Below are 18,236 nucleotides of genomic sequence, written 5' to 3'. Positions count from 1 at the left end.
GTCTTGACGTTCAAGGCTTCAGGTTCTGCAAAACAAATCGGTGACCTACTTTTTATACACTAAGTGAGAAATTTGATAAAACAGGTGCCCCTGTACATTGTCCCGGGAAAGACGAAGGGGGCAGAACTAGGGCGTGTACATCTAGAGCCAGGGAGGCAGATGTGGGGTTAGAAGGAAGCCAAATGTTCTCACGGTCAGAGCTGCCTGGTGACCAGATGGTCTTCCTTGAGTCACTCAGCTGAGATGCCTAACAGAGCTGGCTTCCCAGGCTTCCAGACAGGCCTGGGCAGGGCAGTTGTCGACCAAGGCTAGCACCCACCAGAAGAGAGGATGTGATTGGGACTACGGACAGGGCTCTCCCAGGTAAAAAAGGATCATCGCTTCCCCGACTCCATTGCTCTACTTCTCCAAATTGTGGTTACTGTTTTCAGAACAGAGCCTCTTAAAGGTTTGTGAAGAGCAGATGAAGACCTGTCAACAAGTCTAAAGCCACCTGTTAAAGGTAGTTTGTTGAAAAGTGAGGCTGCTTCTCTCTCTTTCTTTTTTGTTTTGCTTCCTATTGTATACATTTATTATTCCCTCTGTTATTCAAAAAGAAGTTGACAGAAAAAAAAAGAACTCTGAATAACAAGTTCTCTGTGGGGTGGAGAAAATGTTTATTCCAAAAAACAACCTGAGAGTATGGAGAGACAGTCATTTCTTTTTTTTTTAATAAATTTATTTATTTATTTATTTATTTAATTTATTTATCGGCTGCATTGGGTCTTCATTGCTGCACACGGGCTTTCTCTAGTTGCTGCGAGTGGGGGCTACTCTTCATTGTGGTGCGTGGGCTCCTCATTGTAGCAGCTTCTCTTGTTGCAGAGTACGGGCTCTAGGCGTGTGGGCTTCAATAGTTGCAGCAAATGTGCTCAACAGTTGTGGTTCACAGGCTTAGTTGCTCCGTGGCATGTGGAATCTTCCCAGGGCAGGGCTTGAACCCGAGTCCCCTGCATTGACAGGCAGATTCTTAACCACTATGCCACCTAGGAAGTCCCCTCATTTCTTTCTTTCTTTCTTTCTTTTTTTTTTAAGAACTTTTATTAAGATACAGTTAACAGACAATAAATTGCATATATTTAGAGTATACAGTTTGGTATTTTTTTTCTTATTAGAAATGTATGTATGGCAATTCCAATCTCCCAATTCATTCCCCCCCAACCCTCCCTGCTTTCCCCACTTGGTGCCCATATGTTTGTTCTCTACATCTGGGTCTCTATTTCTGCCTTGCAAACCGGTTGCTTTGTACCATTTTTCTATATTCTGCACATATGTGTTAATATACAATATTTGTTTTTCTCTTTCTGACTCACTTCACTCTGTATGACAGTCTCTAGGTCCATCCATGTCTCTACAAATGTCCCAATTACATTCCTTTTTACAGCTGAGTAATATTCCATTGTATATATGTATCTTCTTTATCCCTTTATCTATTGATGGACATTTAGGTTGCTTCCATGTCCTGGCTATTGTAAACAGTGCTGCAGTGAACACTGGAGTGCATGTGTCTTTTTGAATTCTGGTGTTCTCTGGGTATATGCCCAGTAGCGGGATGGAAGTCCCCTCATTTCTAAAAGACAAGTCAAAATCTAAATGACTCTCTTGAATGTCCAATAAATTGAGTCACACTTATAAGGCATCTCCTGTGTTCACCTCTCATTGTAAAAGTAGCTGTTTTCCCCAGTCCTGGGTTTCCCTCCTGAACAACACCACACAAAAGCGGCGGTGCATGTATTCCTCCGGCCGCTGTCCAGCTGCATCTGACCCTTTACCCGTCTCTCCCTACCCATATTCTCAAAGAGTCTCAGGTTTCATTCCTTCTTTGCCTTGAGGCCCCTAAACCATTGCACCCACAGGACATCTGGACCACAGTGGAGAAAGCACTGGGGTTGGGGTTAAGAAATAAAACCTGTGTTTGTGTCCTGGTTTTGCCCCTTGATGGCCGTGTGACCTTGGACAAGTGGTTGGCTACATGGAGCCCCAGTTTCCTCATCTGCCGAGTGGAGTTAGTCATCTCTCCCTCCCTGCGGTGCAGGAGGAGAGCGTGATGGAGAAGCTGGCAGTGCCTCGGATGGTTCCAGGCGTGTGCAGCTGATCAGTGAGCCCGAGCCAGATCTCATAAAGGGCCACCTGCTGCTCGAGGCTCGGCTGTGGTGCAGCATTGAGGAGCCTCTAAATAGCCCAGGGGCTCCCCTCATTTGCCAGCCCCCCTTGCCACCGACTAGGGGCTATGTGACCAGCCCCGGCGGATGGATCCCAAGCCACAGGGATGTGTGTGTTTCTGGGCTGAAACAGAGAAAAGCCGATGCCCCTCCCCCTTCTCTTCCCTCTGTGCCACGGGACTCATAGTGGAGATGACAGAACCAAGAGGTCCCAGAGTCACCAGATGGAGAAAAGACTGCATGAGCAAGAAATACACCTTTTTAATACGAAGCCACTGAGATTTCAGAGGTTTGTCTGCTTCATTAATTAATATACCAGGTAAACCAAGCAACATTTATTGGGCAGTTATCGTATGCGATACATGCCAAGCATTGTGCCAGGTGCCAAGGTTACAGCAGTGATCAAGAGGTGTGTACACAGCAGAATCATGTCTAACACGGTGGCGGGGGGACAGGGCCTAGGATGGGCATCCCACCCAGGCTCAAACTTTCCCTGGAAAATCCTAACTGTTGCAATGGTTTGGAAAGCAGAACTCTGTGTGGGTGACTCTCAGGTCCAGTAAAGTTTGCAAACCAGTGAGCCAGACTAGAAGGAGAAACAAAGGCCCCGTATGCAGGGGTCTGGTTGTTCTCAGATTTTGAGGTGACAATTGCAGCCCTAGAGGGGGCAAGGGCAGAGGTGCTTCTACCTGTTTGCACCTGTCAACTGTGTCCTTATACAAAGACCATTCAGGCATTGCTCACTCTAATGGATGTTTCTGTGGGTGGAGTTAGAGTGAGGCATCTAAATTAAATGAATAAAATGTAATTCCACACCACTGTCGCTGCCCTCAGAGGGCACCACAGAGCAGAGGTTCCCTACAGGCAAGATGTGGTTTATTCGATATGTTTCCATGCAGTACATTTTCCTTGTGGGGCTGGGTGATGGTCCAGTCTTCACCACTGCTGTGGTGCCCTCATCTATCCAATGACCCTTTTTCTGTAAGCCTACCATGTGCCGGGCCTGTTGTGGGTACCAAGGGATGAAGAGAGGAAAGGGAGCATCTTTGAGACCCAGAAGCTTTGCCCTGGGCTCAGGGACAAGGATGAGCTGGGAGCTACCTGACGTCCCGTTACACCCCCCCTGTGAGCCTGAGAGCATATAGATGGCCCCATGCAATTTGTATTCAGTACACAGAGTCTACCACCAAACCCAGAAGCACCTGCCCTGTGCTTGCATCTTAGTTTGCAAAGAGCTTTTGCACAGCGAGACTGATGTCTCCCTTCTGCAAGTGGGAAACCGGGGAGCCGCAACTTGGAGAAGTCACACAACCAGCTGGAGAGACTGTCAAGACCCAAGTCCACGTCTCAGTTCCTAACCCAGGCTTCTTTCCAGTTTACCAAGAAGGAAACAAAACCTCAAACCCACCTGAACAGAAGAGGGGACAGGTCCTGCCCCCAACACTGCAGCAACCTATTTACATGAAGGATTGCCCAACTCTAAATTTAGCAAAGCGAACCACATCCCGGCCTCGGCCTCCTGTTCCAAAGTGCTGAGGGGGCCGGGTTTTTTCCCAAGCATCCCGGAGGCACTGGGACGTAAGGCACTATTTGCAGCCTGAACACATGAATCATTTAAAGGCTGAGATCTAGTTTGGAGGGTGGCTGGGTGTCCACTCAACCAGCCTCACAAAGCACACCCCAGATCAATGTTTGCCTCGGAGCCAAAATCAGAAACGACGCAGCCAGCCTCACCGCACAGCCCATTATTGGGAGCAGCTGAAAGTGGAAGGATGCCAAGATCGCGGGCTCTGGACTGGGGCCAGCCCTCTGAGGTGATGCCCCACAGCAGTACCAAGCAGAGGCAGAGCACCCTCACACCTCAGGCCTGTTATCTTGGACAATCCTCCCAGCAACCCCGAGAGGGGTGAGTCGCACCAGCCCCAATTCACAGATGAGGACAACGAGGTTCAGAGAGGCTGAGTGACTCACGCGGCCACAGCTGGTCAGTGGGGCAGCTGAGCAACAAACAGGGCTGAGCTCCCCACTGGCTGCTCCATCTGCAGAACATGACCCAGCGTCTTCAGGTTGACCACAAAAGGGCCCAACAACGGCACTCCGTGCACCTGCCCTGTCGCCCTCACCCATGGGGCATCGGTTATAACATTGTGATGTGTCCCACACCATGGGCGGAGCTGCCACTGCACCGTACATCTGTGCGTCTGCTGTATCTGGGGACCAGGCTACCACGGAGCCAGGAGCCGCTGGAGACGTGGGCCCACAGTGAAGTGGCCTCATCCTACCCTGCTCTTCCCAGCTTCCTCAGGTGAGCCGTGAAATTCCGAGGGGCCAGGCTTTGAGAGAATGGTGGGCACGCGACTGAAAAGTGATTTGGGGCCAAATGTGGGGCCACAGGGGAGAGGCGCCAGTGGGCAGGTGATGGGCGACTGTGGTTTGGGAGGAGGGACCTGCTGGTTCCGATTGTGTCCTGAGGAGACCCTTCTGGCTGCACTGAGGGGGTTGGGTCAGAAGGGACAAGGCTGCAGGTGGCGGGCGGGCAGGAGGGTCAGTAAGAAGCTGGGGCACTCAGCCAGGTGGTGTGGCCTGGAGGATGGAGGGTCACACAGGCTGCACGCAGAAGCTAGAGAAAGCACTTGACTGCCATTGAGGGTCTATCTGTGTGGGGGAGGAGCGGGCAAAAGGAGCGGAACACCATGCCAACCTCTGTTCCAGCAAAAGAAGAGGAGAAGCCAATCCACTTATTCAACACAGATTTACTGAGCACCTATTCTGTGTTGGGCCCTGAGGTTAAGCATTTAGTCCAGAGCGAGTAGACCCTTAGAGAGCAGTCAGTTCAAACCCAACATCATACAGGAAAACAAAGGCTCAGAGACGTTGACTCAAGCTCACACAGCAAAGGGACCAAACCAGAAGCCACACTCAGCTCTTTGGACCCCCTGCCCGAAGCTCCCAATGCCCCCCAATGCATCCTTCTCAACACACTGTCTGGTGCCAGACGAGGATTTCTGGAGGCATTTCCGGGTCTTGGACCCAACCCAGTGGGCTCATTCTTTGCAGCTATGCAAAGATCCTGTGTTTACACACAACTTTAGTGCCATCAGTCTGCTTCTTTGGTACAAGACGGCTTTGCCTGGAGGTCTTAGAGAATCACCTCCCGACCAAGGATGCCAGCCTTTCTGGGCCCCTGTCCCGGCTCCTCACTGCAGCTTTCTGATCTACCTGCCCTCTGATTCTTCCATTCCTCCCTTGGATTCACACTTTCTCCCCGAGCTCATTCCAATAACCTCCACAGGCCTTTCTCTTGAGTAAATGACCTGGGCTTAAACAGAGGAAAAGCTGGGATATTTCACAACCCAGCAAGGTGAGCTCAACTGAATTACCTCCTCCAGGCCACAAACAGGTTTTAGCACCTGTGTTTAATGAGGTCTTATTTTTTGAGCCAAAGATCTGCTTGGATGGCTAGGTACTCAATGCGCTGGGCCTCAGGTTCCTCATCTGTAAAATGAGGGAAACAGGGCCAGCACGTCCTGCGGACCCCTGAGCGAGGGTTCAGCCTGGAGTCCGGCACACAGTCAGGTCTGAGCAGATGCAGCTGTCGCCACGACATGCTGGGACCTCTGTGAGAGGCGGGCTGCCCGCCAAAAGGCTGGCTGTTTTGCTGGTTCACGGGGCCATTTTCCACACATTAGCCTGCCTAAAAGTCACCCGGGGAGATTGTGAAAATCTACAACCTACAGACTGCTAGATCTTCCTGCCCCCGGAGTCTGGGATGGGGTCTGGGAACCTATGCTTTTGCCAACTCCTCCTAGGTGGCTGAGGACGCCAAAGGCCAGGGCCGTGAAAAGGCACCATGTAGGTCACTGCATCCTCAGGTGACCCCACCGCAACGATGTGGCCTTTGAGAAACAGATCGTGCCAGCCCAATTCCAAATCCTTCTATGATGAGGCGACAGAACAGGGAGCTGAGGATGTAGATGGCCTTTGGAACGTGTTCACCATTGAAGGGGGGAGGAAGGAATGAACGAAGCCGGGACGTATGGGGCCCTGCAGGTGAATCACACCCGGGTGAGGGGACATCTCCTCGTGTGTCTCAAGGACAGTTGTGGCTGTGCCTCAATTCCCACGCCCCACAGGACCGTCATTTCCAATTAGCCCAGCTCTGCTTTAGGACCCCCAGATATGTGCTTGGTTTACTCCTTCTGTCACGTAATCAGCAAACACAACACAAGCCCCTCCTTGGTGCCTGGACTTACACGTGTTTGATGTTGGACTCTGCGGCAACAAAAGCATCATGACCTTCAACTTGTCACTTCTCTGAACCATCTGTAAAAGGGCGAAACAATAACACATATTTACAGGGTTGCCGTGAGGATGCAGTGAGATAATTCCCCCCTGGCTCTCTACATCCCAGGAGCAATGAACTTTCCTTGGGCCCTGTTCTCTCTCGCCTCCAGGCCTTTGCAACGCTGTTCCCTCTGCAGGAACGCTTCCGGCCCCCGAGCTCCCCGTCCACCTACATACACACGGCCTGGCTAACCTGTCCTTGAGGTCTCTGACGTCACGTTTTCAAGGGAGCCTTCCCTGACTGCTCCCCCCAACCCCCACACCCCCGCCACTAGTTGAGCCCTACCTGCTGTGCATTCCCACAGCACAGTCTTTCTCAACCTCAGCAGCACTTCTGACATTTGGGCTACACAGTTCTCAGTTGTGGAGGCTGCCTGTGTATTATGGGATGTGTAGCAGCATCCCTGGCCTCTACCCACAAATGCCAGTAGCACCCCCCCCAAGCTGTACAACCACAAGCACCTGCAGACATCACTGAATGTCCAATGGGGGAAGCAAGACCCACTGGGTCAGCACCTTGTTCCTCCATCATGAACACACAGCCTGCAGGTCACTGCGTGTTCAGCATCCATCCTCCCTGAGAGACTAAGCTCCACGAGGGTAGGAGCTGGGATTGCCCTACCCATTGATAAATCCTCAGCACAGAACTCATTTGCAGGCAGAGAAAGTATTGATACTCAAGAAGTACTTTCTGAATGAACAGGCAGACAGACAGATACATGGATGAAGTGATTCGCCCACAGTCACACTCCTAGCAGATGGCCCAACTGGACTCTGAACCCTTTCTCTGCCGGTGGGGCCCACACGCTTTCTACCTCACCACCCAGGGCTTTTGATTCTGCACCAGACGCTCCTCTCCAGACCTTAGTAGCAGCAGCTCGTGCTCAAGGAGAGCCCACTAGAGGCTGTGAGCCAAGCATTTTTCATGGTTTATCTGGCTAAGTCCTTAGCACAGCTCTCCTGGGTAAATCCTGTTATAATCTCCATTTTCTGATAAAGAAACTGAGTTGCAGACAGGTTAAATAGTTTTACCAAGTCAGGCAGCCAGGGAAGGGGCAGTGCTGGGGGCCCGCTCTGCAGGAGATGGCTCATTGTCTGGCATCAGAGCACATGAGGCCTCCTGAAATGAGGACCAGCACCCACCTAGCTCGATTCATGGGACCTAGGGTGAGCTCATCAAATCTGCTGATGAGGCTGCATTAGGACTAGCTGCTAATACACGGGGAGAAAGGGAGGGAACCCTCAGAGAATGCTCCTGACCAGTGGAAAATCATGATCCTGCAAAAAAAAAAAAAAAAAAGTACCAAATTCTTGGAGATGGGAAAGTAATGACTTTGACATTAGTAAAGACGAAAAAGCAATATCAATGGGGGAATGAGCCCAGACACAGAAGAAAACAACCTAAGGGTCATAGATGCTCACAAGCTGAGTCAACAATATGATGCTGTTGCCATCCCTAAATGGCTCTCCTTCCTTCACCCTTCCCCCCAGGCAGCACCACATTTTACTTCCCCTAAAGCCATGAAAAGTGCACTCTTGTTTCATAAACCTTCACTGTTCCCCTTTGCCTTCAGACCAAGTTCAAATTCATCCCTCCCAACAATCTCACCCCACCCAATCTCTGCAAGCTTAATTCCTTAAGCTACCATATAGGCCCTATGTTAGGGTTCTCCTGAGAAATAGGGGAAAAAACATGTGTGTATATATATATAGAGAGAGAGACAGACAGACAGACAGACAGAGACAGAGACCTAGAGAGAGAGAGAGAGAGAGAGAGAGTTCTCCCTTCCCCTGCCTTTTTGTTCTATTTGGGCTCTCAAAGGATTGGCTAGTGCCTACCCACATTGGGGAAGGCAATCTGCTTTACTCAGTTCACCAATTCAAATGCTAATCTCTCCCGGAAGCTCCCTTACAGACACAATCAGAATCCCATTTTACCAGCTACCTGGGCAATTCTTAGCCCAGTTAAATTGACACCTAAAATTAACCATCACAGACCCACCTCTTGGTGCAACCAAGATGGTCTGCATGTTCCTTAAACTGTGATAGATTATATTTTCCAAAGAGGACCACAACAATATCTCCCACCCCACATGCTCTTTTTATAATGTGACACTGACATTCTTCCCATTGAGAAGTGGGGTTTATGTCCCCTCCCCTTCAAACTAGGTGGACTTCTCTGACTGTTCTGACCAACAGAGTTCAGCAGAGACAATATTATTTGACTTTGAGGCTCAGTCATAAAAGGCATTTAGCTTCCACCTGGGTTTCTTTAGATGTTCACCTTTGGAGCCCTTACCTGCTATGTAAGCCAGCTAACAGCCCTGAGGCTGCCAGGCTGTGAGGAAGCCCAAAGTAGCCCATGCAGAGAGTCCACAGGAGAGGTCCTGAGACTACGTGAATGGAGAGAGGGAGAGAGAGACAGAGAGAGAGGGAGAAAGAGACTAGCTTCTAGCTGCTCCAGTACCCCCACTGTCCCAGCTCAGCCACTGACTCCCTCTCAATGCAACCCTATGAGACACCCCAAACCAGAACCCTCTAACTGAGCCCTTCCTGATTTCCTGACCCACAGAAACCACGAGAGAGAATAAGTTCATTGTTATTATTTTAAGCCACTAAATTTGGGGGTGATTTATTATGTGGTAATAGATAACCAGAACACTTGCCCGGCCATTTTGAACTCCACAGCCGTTCTCACTCAATTTCTCCTGGCTGGCATACTCTTTCCTTTTCTTTTTTCCTTTTCATTACTTCTTCACTGGACTCAACCATCCTTCTTTGAGGCCCAGCTTAAGGTACTCCTCTTCCATGCAGACCTCCCTGAAAGCCTCAGTTCTTGGCCTCACTCCCTGCATTACTCCCTGTGGCACTTACCATCGCTACTGTTCATCTGGCACTTAGCAAATGCATTGCTTTTATAATCATTGCCTTTTTATGTTCATCTTCCTGCCCATCTTCAGGGACCACATCTTTTCTGACCATTCCCTGAGCCTATTAGCAAATGAGTTCCATAACCTAGTGCTACCCGTGAGTGAGATGCCCCCACACACTCCTGCATAAGAGCACCTCCGTGTCCCCGAATGGACTGATGCTTGAAGGTCATGGAGAAATCAGGAGAAGCAAAGAAGACCCTGCAGGTGACTAGAGGGGGAGATCAGCAGGTCCTCCAGAGAAAGAGGAAAGAAACAAGGGTCACTTGTCCCAGAAAAGAAGACTACAAGATATCCACGTGGGTTTCAGCTGGTGGTGAACTGGGGTGAGGGGGACAGGGTCTTAGAGATGAATGATGTTATAGCTCCCAGCTACCTAAATAACATGGGGGGCTTGTTAAATTAGTTTTCTGGGCCTCATCCTAGACTAGTGATGGAGCCCATAATTCTGCATTTTAAAGAAGCATCCCAGCTGTTTCTTAAGACAAGGAAAGTCTGGGAAATATCACTCCATGTTGAGAAGACAACGTGTATAATCTAGAGGGAGAAGTGCCAAGCTTTCATTCAGTCATCAAGCATTTAATAAGCACTTACTACGTGTCCCCATGTTAGGTGCAAGGGAATACTCGCAACAAACAAAACAGACAGTTTCTGCCTTCTGGGAGCCTACGGTTTAGTGGACAAGACTTTAGAGACTTAGTGACATAGATCATTAATAAGTGCTAAGAAGAAATCAGGGTTACTATAAGCATACAAGCAGGAAACCTAAACAAGACAGATTTTTTTTTTGGTCCATACAGCATCTATATCCTTTTTTTTTGCACATGACCTAAATTCCACCAATCAAATGCTCCCACTTAGGAGTCTTTATAATTGGAGCAAGGAACAAAGGAGCAGGGACAATGGGTGATTCACCCTGAAGGGGCAGGAGGTAAGCACGGATTATCAGTCTAGCGAGCAGAGCTTTCCATAGCGGTTGCATTCTGTACTAGTTACCTACTGCTGCATAACAAATCACCCCAAACTGAGCAGCTTAAAAGAACACACATTTATGATTTCATTGTTTTTGTGGGTCACGAATCCAGGCACTGCTTAGCTGAGTCATCTGGCTCAGGGTCTCTCATAAGGCTGAAATCAAGGTATCAGCCAGGGCCGCAGGCTCCACCGGGAAGGTATCAGCTTCCAAGATCACTCAGGTGCCTGTTGACAGGATTTGGTCCCTCACAGGGTGTTGGATCCAGGGCCTTGGTTCCTCACTGGCTGTGGTCTCTCCACGGGGCAGCGCTCAACACAGCAGCTGCCTTCCAGCAGAGCAAGCACATGAGAGCCAAAGAGGAACAGGAGCCTTTTGTAACCCAGTGTAAGAATTAACATGCCTCCATCATTTTCTACAGTAATCGATTCATAAGAGATGAGTCATTAAACCCAGCACACATTCCAGAGGGGAATGCACAGGTGTGGGTACCAGGAGGTGGGGGTCACTGGGAGCCATTGTAGAACCTGCCTACCACACACCCAATGCGTCCTATGATTGGATTTGGGCTGTTTCTAGTGTCTTCCTCCCTTGATCCCAGGCCACTCCCAAAGACTCCCTCTCCAGCCTTCTAGGAGATTCCATACACAGCCTGATGTCCTCTTCTGCCTAACCCTTTCCTGGTGTCTGTCACTGGAAATCAAGTATGTTGACTGAATGGTTATCTCCAGGCAGGGATAAGGATTTGGGGTCCTATCAGGCACATGAGTAGAGGGATGCTGTATTAGTTTCCTAAGTACAAAGTACTACAAACTGGGTGGCTTAACAACAGAATTTTATCCTTTTTTCAGTTCTGGAGGATGGAAATCCAAGACCAAGTCCATGTTCTCTCTGAAACCTGTAGGGGAGGATGCTTCCTTGCCTCTCCTAGCATCTGGTGGTTTGCCAGTAAATGTTGGCATTCCTTGGCTGGCAGCTACAGCACTTCAACCTTAGCCCTCATCATTACATGGCCTTCTCCTCTTGGTGTCTCTCCTCTTCTTATAAGAACATATTGATTTAAGGTCCTACCCTACCCCAGTATAACCTCATCTTAACTAATTATATCTGCAATGATCCTATTTCCAAATCAGGTCACATTCTGAGGTCCTGGGGTTAGAACTCCAAGAAGTCTTTTTGGGGGATGCAATTCAACTCATAACAGATGCCAAGAGCCAGATACATAGTAGGTGCTGGGCAAATATGTATGGAATCAATGTTGGCAAAAAGGGTTCATCTGTCCAATCAACTAATATTTATTGAGCACCTACTATGTACCAGCCACTGTCCAAGGTGCTGGAGACACAGCAATGACAAAACAAAGTCCCTGCCCCCACTGAGGTTACATTCTAGTGGTAAAGATGGACAGCCAGTAAAGAAATATGTGATCGCATGGCAGGTACCATTAGGTGCCACAAGGAAAAATGAAGCAGGAAAAGAGAGTCATGGGATGGGGGTGTGGGCAGCAAAGGCCTCTCCACAGAGGTGACATTTGCCTTCATTCTTGAAAGCCTTTCCAGAGCTGAGCCCACAGCAGCACATGGTAGAAGATAGGGACTGAGTCTCTGGGGCCAAAGGCTTGGCAACTGGGAACTGTGAGGAGGGGGATAGACAGGGGTCACAGGTTAGGCAGGCCTTGACCCAAGAAGAAGACAGAAGCCCAGTTCTGTAAGGGACCACATGATCAGTGTGAATGCAGCAGAATGGTCAGCTTGGGATCTGGCCCCTCTTGGTGACAGGTTGGGAGAGACTATGGGGTAATAATGATAAGGATGATGATAATGTTACCTGTTGATTACTGCACATGTTAAACATTTTATGTATCCTTATTTAATCCTCCCAATAACCCTGTTAGGCACTATGACCTCTCCCATTCTGAAGATGAGGAAATAGAGGCCCAGAAAAAAGGGGTAACTTGCCTGATGTCTCACCTGTGCCCCAGGCCTCATAGTGGCAGAGGCAAGATTCAAACTCAGGATAGTCAGACTCCAGAGTCTCAGTCTCAAATGCAGATATACGTGGGGAGGGTAGGTAAAGACATTCCAGAAGTGAGCATTGCGAGGCTTCCATAGTGGAGAATTCAGGCACGATTTGTCTTACCACCGTTTTGCATTGCAAGGAGAAGAAACTGATCCTCACAACCATGGCGGACTGAGCAAGAAACAAAGAGTCTAAGCAGAGCTCATCTCGATTGATCACGTATGTGATCATGGGCAATAACAAAAGGTAACAAATGGAAAGAACAATGTTAGAACATGTACACTACTAGATATCAAGATACATAATCAACTTGCAGAAATGGAGACTGTGGTATTAAAACACAGGTGGGCAAATAAGCCAGTGGAATGGAATAGATCTCAACAAACAGAGCTGGATTAACTGAATAATCACATGGGGAAAAATGAGCCCAGACCCCTACCTCACACCACAGTAAAAAATTAATTCCAGGTAGACCCTGGTTCTAAATGTGAAAGATAAAACAAAGCAATGTTATTCAAAATAGATAAAAATTAGAAACAAACTGAATTTCCATCAACAGTACGACAGATAAATTGTGGTATATTCACACATATTGAATGCAAAACGTTGCATGCAACAACATGTTGCAACATGTGAGATGAACCCCACAATCATAACATTGCATGAAAGAAATTGGACATAAAAAGACATATCCCATGATTCTACTTATACAAAGTTGAAACAGGCAAACCTAAGATCCAGCCAGAGAAGGAAGACCTTCTCACACACAGGGCATAGAGTAGAGTACTCAGAAGGCTATTTCCTTGATAGTGGGACCAAATTAGGCCTAGACTAAAGGATGTTCCTTCGCCACATAACAAAGCTTAAAGGCAAGCTACAAAGGTATCAAACTGTTTCCTGCTAACTTAACTGCATCTCAGAACAGAGCTCAAAAATACTTAAAGAAAATTCAAGAGATTCATCACTCAACATTAAATCCACAATAACGTAAAAAAAATGACTAGGCATGCAAAGAAGCAGAAAAAATGTGAGCCATAATAAGGAGAAAACTAATTCAATTGAAACAGATTCAGAAATAATGCAGGTGAGAGAATTAGTAGAATGATATTAAAACAGCTTTTTAAAAATACTCTATATGTAACAAGAAGATAAAGGAAAGCGTAGGCATGTAAGGGAGAGATATGGAAGATATAAAAACTCCCAAATCGAACATCTAAAGGTTAAAAGTAGAATGTCTGGGATTAACATCAAGTTAGTTTCAGCAGAAGAAAATATTAGTGAACTTTATGAATAGCAGTAGAAACTACCCAAAATGAAATACAGGGAGAGAAGAAGAAGCAGGAGAAAGGAGAAGGAGGAAGAAGAGGAAGGCAAGGAGGGAGAGAATAAAGCTTCTGTGAGCTATGAAACAAGGACCTAATATTCATATAATTGGAATCCTCAAAGGAAAGAAAAAAGAGGTTGTTAGAGGGATCAAAAACTATTTTAAGAAATAATGGTTAAATATTTAAAAATGTTGGTGAAAACTATTAATCCACAGGTTCAAGAACTCAACCAACCCCAAGAACAGGAAACAGAAAACTATACCATAATCAGACTGCTTAAAACTAGTGATAAAGAGAAAATCTTAAAAGCAGCAGGAGGGAAAGCACACAATATGTGCAGAGAAACAAGGGAAAGAAAAGAATAACAGCAGACTTTCCCCTGGAAACAATGAAAGCGAGAAGAAAGTGGAACAACATTATTAAAGCACTGAAAGAAAAAATTGTCAACTTATAATTCTATCCACAGTGAAAATGTCTTTCAAAAATGAAGGAGAACAAACAACAAGGGTTGGTGAAGATATGGAAAACTGGAACCCTGGTACATTGCTGAGTGAGACTGTGAAATGGTGCAGTTGTTGTGGAAAGCAGTCTGGCAGTTCCTCAAAAGGGCAAATATAGAGCTACTGTATGACCCAGAAATTCCACTCCTAGGTATACACGCAGGAGAATTGAAACAAACTTCCACACAAAGACTCGTACATGAATGCACATACATAACAGAATTATTTGTAATAGCCAAGAGTGAAAACAATGCAAATCTTCATCAACTGATGAATAAAGAAAGAAAATGTGGAACACCCCTGTGATGGAATATTTGGCCATAAAAAGAATGAAGTACTGATTCATGCTATAACATGGCTGGACCTCACAAACATACTAAATGAAAGAAGTGAGACACAAAATGCCACATATTGTGTGTTTCCAATTATACGAAATGTCCAGAGCAGACAAATCCACAGAGACAGAAAGTAGATCTATAGTTGCCCGAGGCTGGGGAGAAGAGGGGAATGAAGAGTGAGTAAGTGCAAATGGGTACAGGGTTTCTTTTGGGGGTGATAAAAATGTTCTAAGGGTAGATAGCAGTGATTGTTGAATTGTACACCAAATTGTACATTTTAAAAGGTGAATTTTACATGTAAATTATGTTTCAATGGAGCTGTTATTTATTATTTTTAAGTGTACAATTTGGTATTTTTTCTTATTAGTAATGTATATATGGCAATCCCAATCTCCCAATTCATCCACCCCCCACACCCCCACTCCCACCTTCCCCACTTTGTGTCCATATGTTTGTTCTCTACATCTGTGTCTCTATTTCTGCCTTGTAAACTGGTGGATCTGTACCATTTTTCTAGATTCCACATATATGCATTAATATATGATATTTGTTTTTCTCTTTCTGACTCACTTCACTCTGTATGACAGTCTCGAGGTCCATCCATGTCTATACAAATGTCCCAATTTCATTCCTTTTTATGGCTGAGTAATATTCCATTGTATATATGTACCACATCTTCTTTATTCATTCATCTGTTGATGGACATTTAGGTTGGAGCTGTTATTTAAAAAAAAAAAAACTTTTTCAAACACTTTTTTCAGATTCCATCACAAGCACCTGGAGAAATGTTAAAGGTGCTCCTTTAAGCAGAAGGGGAATCACAATCAGATGGAAAATACGGATCCATACAAGGGAAGGAGGAGTACTGGAAATGAGAAACGGATGGGTTAATAAGAAATATTGTTTTTAAAATCTCTTTAAAAGATAATTCACCATTTAAGGCAGAAATAATAATTTATCATGGGTTTATAAAATAAGGAGAATAAAATGCATGACAACAACAGCTCAAAAGCCCAGGGGGGAAAATGAAATGTCCTGTTGTAGATTCTTCCATCCCATGACAGGTGGCATACTTGAATGGAGACTGTGATAAGTTAAAGACGTGGTATGTAAACCCTAAATCAACTGTTTAACAATTGGGCACACAAGAAGCCAACAAGGGAGATAAAACAGAACCATAAAAATAGTCGATTGGCCAAAAGGAAGAAAAAAAAAAGAAAAAGGGGGGTGGAATAAAGAATAGAAGGCAAATAGCAAGATGGTAGATTTAAACCCAATCATACCAATAGTCATATAAAATTTAAATAGCATAAATACCCCAGTTAGGAGGTAGATATTGTCAGACTGGATAAAAAAGCAAGACCCAACCATATGTTGTCTACAGTAACCCACTTTGAATATAAAGATACAAATCGGTTTAAAGGGAAAGGATAGGAAAGGATCTACCAAGAAAATACTAAACTAAAGAGAACTGAGGTGGCTATGTTAATATCCTGCAGGGAAGCAGGATTCCTTGGAGAAAGCTGGTTAAAATGTGGCTTCCTAGGTTCTACATGGGGACGGGACCACCCCACAGGGCTAGCAGGTTGCAGGCCTTGAATGCCAGGCTGAGGAGCTGGCATGGAGCAGGTAACAGATTCCCTGCAGCGTTTGGAATGCATCGGGGTGATGCAGTCTGGAGACGGAGACGCAGTTAGGCAAGGGGTGATGGAGGCCTGGAAGAATGCAGAGGCAGCTAGGGATGCGTGATGTATTGAGAGACCACAAAGGAGGGACTGAAAGGCAGAAGGTGGAGGATAGAAGGAAGAGAGAATTTGAGCCAGAGAGACTTGGAGATAGGTCCATAACATAAAAATGGGAAAAGGAGAAGGAGAAATGGTTAGTGGGTGGGGAGATCTGGGTTGGAGGAAGGATGCTGGCCCATTTAGCATTTACTGTGCATCTATTATACGACAAGCCTTGAGCTGTTGGCACTGGGGAGAGTTCAGAGATAGGGAAGGCTCAAATCTCACCTTCCAGAAGCAAATGTAAGTGTGTATTACATGCGTTTATATTATCCCGACCTGCATTACGCAACTCTACAAATGCTCCACAATGCAACATTTCCCAAACTCATTTGACCATCTGAAGAGCAGAAGCATAGCAGTGGTTGTCAATTACTGAGCACACCAGGTGCCTTCCCTGCAGCCGGGCTTTCAGGGCATCTCTAAGATGCCAGGGCTGCCCCTCACAAAATCCACATGTTGCACATGTCTCATTCCTACAAACATCCATCTTTCCCTACGATAAGGTGTTGGAAGACAGGGAATAAATGTCAAGTCCTGCTGGGAGGAAAGAAGTGGCAACTCAGGCAGGTAAAGCATACCACTGGTGAGCCCAACTGAGTTAGGGTCTCCAACTCAGCTCTCTACCCTCTGCGGTGGGTCTGGAAATCCTCTTGTCAATTTCCCAGCCAACTGGCCACCTGCTGGTGCTGGTGGTGTTCAAACGGCAGCAGCAAAGTGAGCTCCCAGAGACGGCCCCCCGTGTTTAAGAGATGTCTCCCTCATTTCTTCCCCTGTGAGGCAGTAGGAAAATTACACCCATTTTACAGGTGAGGAACGGCTTATGGGGGTGAATGAGGTGCCCAAGGAAACACTGCTAGTAAGTGGTGGGATGTGAATCCAGGTCAGTCTGACTGCAGTGCCCAGCCCCTTCCCTCCTGCACAGTGAGGCTTCTCAGAGTTGCTGGGTTAGAGCAACAGAGGTTGCAAATGCCCCTCTGCAGGTTAATAAATTCACGCTCCTCCTAAACAGAGAAAACGGGGGCAGGGATACAAGATAAGCCTGTAATATCTTGTGCCAGAAAGTAAGGAAGTGTCCAAAGAATGGGGGGGGGGGGGGGGCACATCAAAAGGACACAGGACCACATGAGCACCAAAATACACAATCACAGCGATGGATCATAACCTATTAAATACAATGGGAATCCACGCGTCCACGCTGAGTCCACACATAGATGAGTGAGTACACGGGAGAGGAGAAAGCTTTCCCTTACGGTTGGATTGCCGATCGATGAATTTAGAAGGAAGGGTGGAATCAGAAAATCACCATGTGGCAACCATTTTAGTACTAACCCTTGATTCAGGCAAGAATCAAGTATTGATTCTGATGTGGGGGCTTGTGGTGAGGTAGACAACGTCCTTATTTGTAAGAAATACAAAATATTTGGGGGTGATAGGGTATCATGTTAGCAACTTACTTCCAAATGGTTTGGCGGGGAAAGCTGTTCATCCTACTGCCGCAACTTTCTGTAAAACTTGAAATAGTTCCAAAAAAGAAAAAAGAAAGAGCTACTTTGGGCGGAAACTTTCCTCAAGCTGTTGTAGAATGAAGGTGTTTGCCCGTGGGAAGGAAACGGGGCACTTTCTGAGGAAACACAGAAAGGCTTTCCTTTCTCCTCCCAGGCAGGCAGGCTGGCTTGGGGGGTGGGGTGGGGGGGCCACTTTCCCGGATGCCTCCCACCTTGGGTAGCGCCAGCAGCTGCCAAGGATGGGTCAGGGGGCCAGCTGCTGCAGATATCTCAGGAAAAGGCCTGGGGACCCCTCCAGAGACCCAGGCTTGAGG

The 18,236-nt window shown here is 46.8% G+C and overlaps 1 long non-coding RNA gene across 3 annotated transcripts in view; it reads right to left on the bottom strand.

Moving 5' to 3' along the window:
- Positions 1-694: 694 nt before the first annotated feature.
- LOC130834738 (uncharacterized) overlaps positions 695-18,236 on the bottom strand; it is an 88,947-nt gene continuing 71,405 nt past the window's right edge. For all 3 annotated transcript variants that reach the window (XR_009048748.1, XR_009048747.1, XR_009048749.1), the window contains exons 3-4: positions 6,455-6,524; positions 695-989 (exon numbers count right to left, since the gene is read on the bottom strand). This is a non-coding gene — a long non-coding RNA (uncharacterized LOC130834738). The remainder of the gene's footprint in view (positions 990-6,454; positions 6,525-18,236) is intronic.

The sequence above is a fragment of the Hippopotamus amphibius genome, chromosome 13, assembly GCF_030028045.1.
Source record: "Hippopotamus amphibius kiboko isolate mHipAmp2 chromosome 13, mHipAmp2.hap2, whole genome shotgun sequence".
In the NCBI taxonomy this organism is placed as follows: domain Eukaryota; kingdom Metazoa; phylum Chordata; class Mammalia; order Artiodactyla; family Hippopotamidae; genus Hippopotamus; species Hippopotamus amphibius.
Note: the sequence above shows the minus strand (reverse complement) of the source record. Positions and strands in the feature narration are given on the sequence as shown.